A 10,478-nucleotide genomic window follows, 5' to 3' on the forward strand; every position below is an offset into this window, starting at 1 on the left:
TCAAGAGAAGGCTGCAGGGCAGCCCTACAAAGGTGGGAGGAGTTTACAGAAAAGGGGAAAGCCACGGGGTGGCTGTAGTACAAGACGAGGAGGTGGCGCTGTGTTTTGGGCCGCCAGTGATGGCGTGAGACAGGAGGGAGCCGGTGGTGGACCTGAGCACGAGAAGGTGAAGCGCCGAGGGTGGCCAAGGAGTAGAGGATGGAGAGGGGCTGAATAGGCAGCGCTACAATGAAGAGGGAAAGCCAGGGCAACCAGGGGGCGCCAGGAGCCATCAATGAGGGAGGGTGTGATGCCGAGAGCCAGAGCATAGGGAGAAGGGAGATCTGCACAAAGAGAGGGGTTGCTGAAACCAGAGGAGAAGGAGTCGATCAGGACAGTGGAGGCCATAAGGGGGCTGGCTGAGGGGTGTCGAGTGCTACAGAAAAGAGAGGCGACCAAGAGAGCTTGTCCAAATGCAATAATGGATAGTGCTATAACCTACCGACTGTAAGCAAAAGAAAGTTCGAGAGTATACAAAGTCGGAGTACATACAAAGGACGCAGGGAGTCGGCGTGCTATCCTACTCCTTATGTCTTATAAATTCGTCGGATGCTTCACCAACTATGAGGAGGTTTTTTTTGGATAGATCCATCTTTGTACATATTTTTCCAATCGAATCAGCTTGAATCTCCATATGCTTGTTGTTTGAGTGATCTGTATACATCGTTTTTTATCATTCTCGCTTTTTTTTCCAAAGGTGCCAGATATATGTGTGTTTCTTAGAGATATCGGCGTGCGAGCTTTCGATGTGCAAGTGAGAGTGTGTCAAGTATATGGGAGCTCTCTATTGGGATGCAGGGCAAGGTCAAAGGTCGAGGTGGTTGAGTGCATGCTATGATATGATCGTAATCTCGATGTTTTCATTTTTGTTTTGTTTTGACTATCTTTCATGAGTTCTTTCCATCACACGTGTGTTTGTAAGAAAAGTGAGCGGCTTCTTTGGCTACATTTCTTCTTTAGCTCTAGAAGCTATGTTATCTACATCTTAGCTCTTTCTCATAACCCTTGAGCTTCCTCACAAACTCTCACAACAAAAGGCCCGGTGCCTTCCTGGCAAGACCGCCTACTTCTTGACATATTTTTGGTGAACCCGGTGCGAAACTGCCAGGGTGAGAGTTTGTGCGTAACCATGGGTGATCATGTTGAGCAACAGGGTATACACTTTCACCCAACAACAATGCAAATGTTTCAAGCATTTTCAATGTTCATGCAACAACAACATGCCACTGAAAGAAGGAGATTTCAGCAACGAAGGCCATACAAGCGGTCGTCAACAGAATGGATCAATTCAATGGCAAAGATGTAACCAAGTACTTACGCGAGTCTGTGAAAGAGATGGAGCTGCATCGCGTGTCAGAAGGTGAGATGATTCAAAGCTTTGAGCTAGTTATTGCTTCAAAAATTAGGGAGCATGTTAGGGAAATTAAAGATGGGCATGGGAGAAATTGGGAAGAACTCAAAGTAGCTTTAAAGGAGGAATATTTCATGGAGGACTCTGAGAGAGTAACCAAAAGGACATTCTTAGAATGGGTAGTCAAGCCAAAGCAAGGACTATCAATAACAGAGCTACTTAGGAAATTTAAGCGCGCTATGCACAACTCACAAGGACAGAAAGGGCCACACTAGATGGAGAGAAGACAGATCGTTTCTTACAAGCTGCAGGTAAAGAGTTTCAAGAAAATTTAAAGCTTCTTCTTGAAGATAAAGATGCTGAGCAAGGACTAAAGACCGACTGGAATGAAGTTGAAGGTGCTGTCTCGTTGCTTGCCAAATGACAAAGAAGGAGGGACAAGATGGTAGTAAACACTACAAGTCCTTCAACCTCAACTTCTGACAAAATGGTAAAGCCTACTTTTATCGCTCCTAAGTTTGATGAGTCCATGCTAGATGAGCTTGTGAAGGGAATGTGTGACTTGAAGGTGAAGCTTGCAAAGCTTGAAGAAGAAGGCCAACCATCAGGGCCACTTCCTAGGCAAAGACAACAACCCAAAGAAGGGTTTGTTAACAGATGTATTTGGTGTGATAGTACAGACCATGTAAGAAGGGATTGTGGTGATTTTAGTGATGCTTTGTCAAAAGATGTTGTCTTTTTTAAGGATGGTAAAATCCACTTAAGAGAGATAGGTCTACTCTTGAGAAATAACTTTGGGAAGGGGGGAATGCAAACCTTAGTTGAAGATATGGCAACTAACCATGCCACCTCTTCAGTTGAGGCAGCTACTTATGGAGTAAAAATTGAGCATCTTACTGATGAAGAGGTGAGTGACCATCATGGTCAAATTTGACCAAATGTCATGCAATTAGCTAAAAAGGGAAAGCTTACAAAAGAGATTCTACATGAAGCAGGTGATTTCATACGTCTAGAAACAAGATGGAATGATCTAGTGGACTCATTGTCAGTGCATGTCTACATTACAAAATGCCAACAAAATGAGGCAATTGTAGAAGAGAAGCGGAGACGTGAGAATGTTGATGAAGGACCATCAAAAAGAGCTTCTAGAAGTGGGGAGAAGAAGCGACTCAAATCCTTCTCAAACACCCTTGATACAAGGAGCATCTCCACCTAAAGTACTCATGGAGGAGTCTACAACAGGAAAGAAGAAAAAACCAACAAAAGGTAAGACAAAAGGCCCAACTTATAAACTACAATCTGATATTGAGGTTGCTACAGATTTAAACAAAGTCTTGGAGGAAAGGATCTTGAATATCAAGATTGAGTCTACTCTGGGAGAAGTTCTTGGCATAGCAAAGCGTGAATTCCATGAGGAGATCATTGACATCATCAAGAGGAAGAGGCAAACCCTTGCAGAAGTTTCTCGTCCACAGGTTGAAGGGGAAACCTCGAAGACACAAGGGATGCAACTGCTAAATAAGGAGGATGATAGAGCTGTAGTAGGATGCTACCAATCTAGTGGGAGAGTGAAGCAAGTGCATTTCTCAAATGATGATGAAGAAGTTGAAGATATTCCTAGGAGAAACTATTCACGAAGTCACTGGACAAGGGCTACTACAAAAACTTTGGTCAAGGTAGGTAATCTTGAAGAGCCATTTGTTGCCTTGATTGACCATGGTTCAGACATAAACATAATGTCAAAGAGTCTCTACAACAAGTGCAAATGGACGATGGACACAGATCATGGCTGGATGGTAAAAGTGGCAAACAATTCATCCGGTGAATTGTATGCAGCATATATGTCTAGGTGTGAAGGTGACAATAGGTGATGTAAAGATTGACCAAAACTTCTTTGTACAGGATACATCTTCATATCATCTCATCCTTGGACAGCCCTACATTGTGGGAGTTCGAATGAAAACAAAGGTAATGGACAATGGTTCAGCATATGCTAGGATACGTAGCAAAGATGGTAAACGTGGTGTACAATTTCACACAGTTTGTGTGAACCATGAAAGAAATCGTGGCAACCTCAGAGAACATCCTCTACCAAAGGTGAGCAAAGAGTTTCATGACCATAGGAAAATGATGGGTTTTGGCCAAGTACCATTGTAAAGCGGGATTGCAGTGATACAGAAATAAAAAGGGTCTCGCCTGATCCAAAAATAGGTGAAACTTTCTCAGTGAGATCCTTGGTAATAAGGAATGGATCAATATGTTTTACAAAACTTGAAGATTTAAAGAGATGTGAGAGGCAATATGTGCATAATGTACAAATAGGCATGAAAAAGAGTGGGTTGCTAAAGCCTACTGAAAATGTTTTGGGTTTGTGTGAACAAGTTTCTTTTGTAGATACTATGGGTGAGCTTGATGCTATAATGAGGTCTAGTTTGCATCTTGAAAATGAAGTTGTGGAAGTTCGCTCTATGGAAATGTACCAAGTAATAGAAGCCTTTAAGGAAAAGATTGAGCAGGCTTCTTTACAACCAAGTTTGAGGAATCCTAAAAAGATCGGGCATACCTTCACAAAGGAGTCTTTTCAAGAGTTGCAGATTGGTTGCGAGGAGTTTCTAACACAGGAGGAGACAAAGAGCTTCAACGAAATGCTTTCAAAGCATGGTAAGGCTGTTGCATTTGAGCCACATGAGATAGGATGTGTTGATCCTTCTATTGTAGCTCCTATGGTAATTTTCACAATACCTCATGTGCCTTGGAATCTGCGGCCTATTCCAGTTCCAAAGGCTCATTTGCCAAAGTTAGTAGAGCTACTGAATGAGAAAATCAAAATGGGAATCTTGGAGCCTTCTTGTGCTCCATACTCAAACAGGTGGTTCACAGTTCCAAAGAAGAATGGTTCTCTACGCTTCATCCAAGATATGCAACGAGTAAACAAGGTGACAATTAGAAATGTAGGTACAGGTCCAATTGTGGATGAGTTTGCAGAGGCGTTTGCACGGAGGGCAATCTACTCAATGGGGGATCTCTACACAGGGTATGATCAATTTCAGCTTGCAATCGAAAGCAGAGACTTGACAACCATGAGGACACCTTTGGGTTTGGTAAGGATGTGTACCTTGCCACAGGGAGCAACCAACTCAGTTGCACATATGATGAATGGGATGAATAAGGTCTTACGTGACTTTATTCCTAAAATCACAATGCCTTTCATTGATGATTTGTCTATCAAAGGATGTGAAGAAAGTGACAAAGATGAATCTTTGGATCTCAAGGGATGTCGCAGGTTTGTGGTAGATCACATAAATGATTGTGATAAAATTTGTCTAGGTTGGAAGAAGTGAATCTTACATTGTCAGGGAAAAAGTCTATGTTTGGTGTCAATGAAGTACTCATTGTGGGGCACATGTGCGGGCCATATGGTAGGAAACCTTGTCCAACAAAGGTAGATGGCATCCAAAGAATGAAAGAAACGTGCACTAGCATCACTGAGGTTAGAAGGTTTCTGGGAGCATGTGTCTTCTATGTTATTTGGATTCCACATTATGCACATGTAGCTTATCCTCTTTATCAGTTGCTTAGAAAGAATCAGAAGTTTAAATGGACAGAAGCACATGTAAAATCCATGAAAAAGCTAAAGCAGTTGCTGCAGTCAGCAACAACTTTGAGAAAGGTAGACTATGAGTGTCAAAGGCCAGTAATTGTGACAGTAGACACCAGTCCTATAGGGATTGGGTGGGCAATAGGGCAAGATGACAAAGAAGGACACAGGTATGTGGTAAGATTTGGAGCAAAGGTACTAAGTGCTCGCCAAAGAAACTATCCACAGATAAAGAGAGAGCTATGGGGTATGGTTACAGCCTTGAAAAGTGGGAAAGAGTACCTAATTGGTGCATGTGTGGTTGTAGAAACAGATTGTCTACCACTTCTTGGGATGATTACAAGTTTCTCAACGCCAGACATTGCTATGTTGCAGTGGATTGCCTACATTAAGTCCTTAAATATTGAGTTTAAGCACATTGCAGTAAAGACAATACAGTGACAGATATGCTATCAAGGGCAAGGTATGAAGATGAGTCACAAATGATTGATGAGGGAGATGATGTAGGCACAAAGTTCTATTCTATCTCTCATGTCAAAGGTAACAATGTCTGCATGACTTATTCACTTGAATTGTTCTTGAAAGATCTTTATGAAGGTGATTGGCTTTCTATTGGAAGGTACTTGAGTACTCTAACAAAATAGGATGATTGGTCTGAACAAGAATTCAAGAGGATACGCAGGAAAGCATATGGGTACTTTTTAAGGGATGGTTACTTGTGGAAGCATCCTAAACAAAAGGGTGCTACACCACAATGGGTTATATGTAAAAAAGAGACTCAAGTAAAGCTCATGCAAGAGTTTCATGTGAGTCTATGGGTTGGACATAGGGGTGTGTGGACAACCTTTTCCAAGTTGAAAGAAAAATACTGGTGGAAGGGTATGTATAAAGATGTATCTCAGTTTGTAGAGTCATGTGTAACTTGTCAAATGTATTCAAATGTACGACATCATGATGGATTGCACCCTACATATTCACTAGCCATGAGCTATAAACGGGTTGTGGATCTAGTCACAATTCCTTTAGGACTCTGGCAGATGAGATACTTGGTTCTTGCACGAGAGGACCTAACTAACCAAGTTGAAAGAAGAGCATTAAGAGCTAAAACTACAGAAGCTGTGTGCAAATTCCTTCTTGATGAGGTGATTTGCCATTATGGTTGTGTGGGAAAGATCACTGCAGATAGAGGTGAGCTGGATGCTGAAGAAGCAAGGGACTTCTTTTCTAGATTAGGAATCAATCTTTCGCTTACTACAGCTTACAACCCTAAAGAAAATGGAAAGAGTGAAAGAGGGCATCCTCCTATCATTAAAGCTTTGGCCAAGGCTTACGAAGGAAGAGTTGGTGAGTGGCCAAAACTGTTACCATATGCTTTATGGGCTAATCGTACAACACATAGCTCAGTAAATGGCTACATGCCTGCGGAGCTAATGTATGGTCAAAAGCCAGTGATGCCGATTGAAGATACAATTCCCACATGGAATGTACTACCTTGGCAAGAGGGGCTTAGCAGGGAAGATCTCCTTGCACTGCGTATAAGGCAGCTAGAGAGAAGACCTAGAGACATTGAAGCTGCAAAAGAACGACTCAAAAATGCAAGGTTGAAAAACAAGGACTACTTTGATAAGCGACATCGACTGAGGAGCAAAGCAATTGACAAAGGTGACTGGGTTTTAGTGTATGATAGTAGCCTTGATAACCACCACACAGTCACGCGTAAGTTCTCAAAAAGATGGTTTGGAGCGTATGTTGTAAAGCATGTGCATGAAAATGCTACTTACAGTTTGTCTGAACTAGATGGTACAAAAGTAAAGATTCCCATTGCAGGAAAAAGGATCAAAATGTTTAAGAGAAGAGGAGACAATGATCTAGAAGATGTTGATGAGGAAGAAGAGCGAAACACAAGTGAAGATCAAAGTGAAAATGAAGCTCTGGAATCATCCAGTGAAGAAGAAAGCAAGGAAGATGTACAAGAGTTCTGATCTTACAAAGAGACAATGTGGGACATACAAGAGGATGTGCAGGTTTAGAGGGGGTGGATGTCATGTTGTGGCACGTATATAGTGGAAACGGGCATTAAACGATTTATCTTGTGACTTTTTGACGCATAAGTATACTTCATATAATACTCATATGAATAAATAAAAGCTTTCTACCATACCTTAGTATTACCTTTGAAGTAATATAAATGTACATTACTATTAGAAAGTACTGCAAGAGAAGTATCAATGATTGTGCCTCTTTTTGTCTGTGGGGAAAGCATTTGTTTATTTCTTCTAATATCTCAGCTATACCCTACCATATATAAATTATTTTCTTCTTTTCACATTTATTTAATAATATAACCCTTCAATAATGCATACCTTCTTGGATACATACAAGAGGGAAGGGCCTACTAGAAGACTTTATGAAAAGGAAGATCCAAAGCTTCTTGGACCATCCCAATTTGAAAATGCCGACCTAAAGGCATGGCAAAAAGTCCAAAACCAGGTCAAGCTCTTTTAGTAGGCCAATTTTTCCTTTTGAAGCATGTCAATCCGAGTTACAGGTCAAAAGTTACAGGGAAACCAGTGAAAAACCTTCTCACAACTACACTGCAAGAAAAGATGGTAAACAGGTGAATCATGTGAAAAGAGGTAATCTTGGTCTTTTTCCATAAAATAAAATATTTGGAGGATAAAAGACACAAGCATGTGAATGTGACACCTCAAAGATGCCTTGAAGGACAAGACACACAAGTTGGGACCCCCTGCTGGAGCCACACAAAAGATGCCTAGGTGGGGCCCACATACATCATGCACCCACATGGAGCCTCAACGAACAAAAATGATGAATTTCATGATATTTTGAGTCCTAATATTTTCCATTTTAAGAAATATCCAAAGAACACTTGATTTGGGCTAACTCTTTAGCCTAATCAAGTGATTATGTAAAACATGGCTCCCTCACCTATAAAAAGGGCAACCTTCTCTTCATTGAGGCAAGTTATGAGTGAGTGAGAATAGCTCAATTCCATAGTGACACACTCATCTTAGTGCCACACTTTCTCTTGAAGAAAGGCTGAAGTCTTGCCTCATCTTCTCTCTCCATTAAGGTGGTGGCGATTGCTCTCATGTAAGATATATGTTTCTAGTTTTTCTTTCACTTGCATATCTAGTCCAATACTTGTCTCTAACTCCATCTCTATCCCTCATTATTTATCTTTAATACCACCGCCACACTTAGATCTATCTCTAATTCTATCTTTATTCCTCCTTTCATCTCTCTTGTTGTGTCCTAATTGTTTCATTCGAAGGTATTCAAGCAGCAATCTTTTCAATGTAACGAGCACAATCTTCTTGCGCGAAACAATCATGTGCACAAGTTTAGTAACCATATCTTCATCTTTCACAAGCACCTCTCTCTCTTAAGGTTCTCATTCTCTTCCACAAACTCTAGAATCTCCTTGCTACAGGTACTTCTCTCCCCGCAGTATCCTTATTGCCTTAGGGCAACAATAGGGCTTGGGAGATAAACTCTCTTCTTCTTCTTCTTTCATTTCTTTCACACCTTTATCTTTGAACATACTAAGTATATCATTGATGAATAACCATAATCCACATAGAGGAAATTTCTTTCAATTCCATTTAGTGCAATCTATTAGGGTCAACATTTGGATTAGTCGAAAGATTCACTTTCAGCAACGCATAGTGTTTCTTTTTGGTCCTGAAAGGCTCAACGAAATACTTCTCTCACCAGATCCCATCATACTACCTATTATTGACTATGACTTCTCTTTTGATGTGAATGTGGTTATTTTATTATGAATCAAGAGGATTTGTACTCACAACTAATCCCCATCGCTAAACAAAACATATACATTATAGTAAGCACAAAGCTATAGTTCCAAAGAGCAATCCATAGCTTATTTGGACAACAAAGATTAAATATCATTAACTCATCCATTAACCCTTTTATCCTACCCATGATACGATATGATCGTAATCTCGATGTTTTCATTTTTGTTTTGTTTTGACTATCTTTCATGAGTTCTTTCCATCACGTGTGTGTTTGTAAGGAAAAGTGAGCGGCTTCTTTGGCTACATTTCTTCTTTAGCTCTAGAAGCTATGTTATCTACATCTTAGCTCTTTCTCATAACCCTTGAGCTTCCTCACAAACTCTCACAGCAACAGGCCTGGTGCCTTCCTGGCAAGACCTCCTACTTCTTGACAACGGGCTTGGACATTAGTTGTTTGCAGATTGTGTATCTGGATGTGTGTTTGTTAGAGGATAGGGGTGTTGTGAGATCACTGAGCTATATAGAGGCATTGAGTTTATGTGATGGTGGTTTTCCCATTTCCCCCTTTCCATCTTGTGGTGCCCCCACTGAGGACCCACTGATTGCAGCCTGATCGAGTGGTGGTAAATCAAGATGAAGCAAGAGTTTGGTCGAGTGTTCAAAGGAGATGGAGATGCTGACGATTGGATAGCTGATTTTGAGCTATTTATGCTGATAGTACTGCGGATGCCAGTGATGAAGCAAAGCTCCGGACTCTACCTTTGGTGTTGCGAGGTAAAGCAAAGGTTTGGTTTGATGGTTTAGAAGATGCTTACAAGCAGAATTGGATCAAATTTTGTGAACAGTTCTTACAATGGTATCGAAAGGTCGTGTCAGCTTTGGAAGAAGATGCAATGATCAAAGGTTTGCAACAGGACGTAAGTTCCAATTTTGATGCTTTTGTTGATAAATTTGAAGCTTATTGGGGAGATTTGGCGGATGCTACCCAAGCAACCAATGCGGGATATTTGAATCTCGAAAGTTTTCTATCATGCTTGCATCCATATGTTCGTGAGAGAGTCAATTATGAAGATCTAGGCACTTATGATGAAGCCGTCTAGGTTGCCAAAGCAAAGAGTCGAAAGATGAAGAAGAAGATGGAGGCAGGATTGCTACAGTCGGCAATCATGGTAGCCAGTGGACCCAGGCCCAAGCAGATCAATGAGCATCAAGAGGTAAAAGCTCCTTTTTTTTGTTGATATGAATGTGATCAAAGCACGTGAATGTGATGCCAGGATAAAAGAGTTAGAAGAAGTGCCAACCACGGCTCAAAAGGTGCAGTGAGGCATATTCAGGGTGCCACGCAGTTTGCTTCCTCAAGAGATCGAGGTCGTAAAAAATTTTCAAGAAGAGGTGCCAGTTCTAGAGACAGCAACGAGGCTGACAGCCAAGGTGCAAGAATTGACAAGTGCAGAAGAGGAGTTTGACAACTCTCAAAGATGTAGCAGTAGTTTGGACAAAGATAGCATGTGGGAGACAGAATCCCAGTCTTCCAGGTATGAAACTTATGATGTTTTTCATGTAGAAGAAGTGGAGAGCAATATATGCGAGTTGCCTGCGAGTCATTTGAAGGTCAAAGAGAAGTATAGTGTTTCACCTTGTGTGAATCCGCCACTTGAGCAATTGTATCTTGTGTCTTGTGATGGTGAGTCCCTATTGGAGGAAGAGGTAT

General features: G+C 41.2%; 1 pseudogene; it reads left to right on the forward strand.

The window, feature by feature from the left end:
• The first annotated feature begins 9,400 nt into the window (after positions 1–9,400).
• Positions 9,401–10,142, forward strand: LOC147432868 (uncharacterized; annotated as a pseudogene).
• The last annotated feature ends 336 nt before the right edge of the window (positions 10,143–10,478 follow it).

The sequence above is a fragment of the Adiantum capillus-veneris genome, chromosome 20 (assembly GCF_014529385.1).
Source record: "Adiantum capillus-veneris isolate H3 chromosome 20, ASM1452938v2, whole genome shotgun sequence".
Lineage (NCBI taxonomy): Eukaryota > Viridiplantae > Streptophyta > Polypodiopsida > Polypodiales > Pteridaceae > Adiantum > Adiantum capillus-veneris.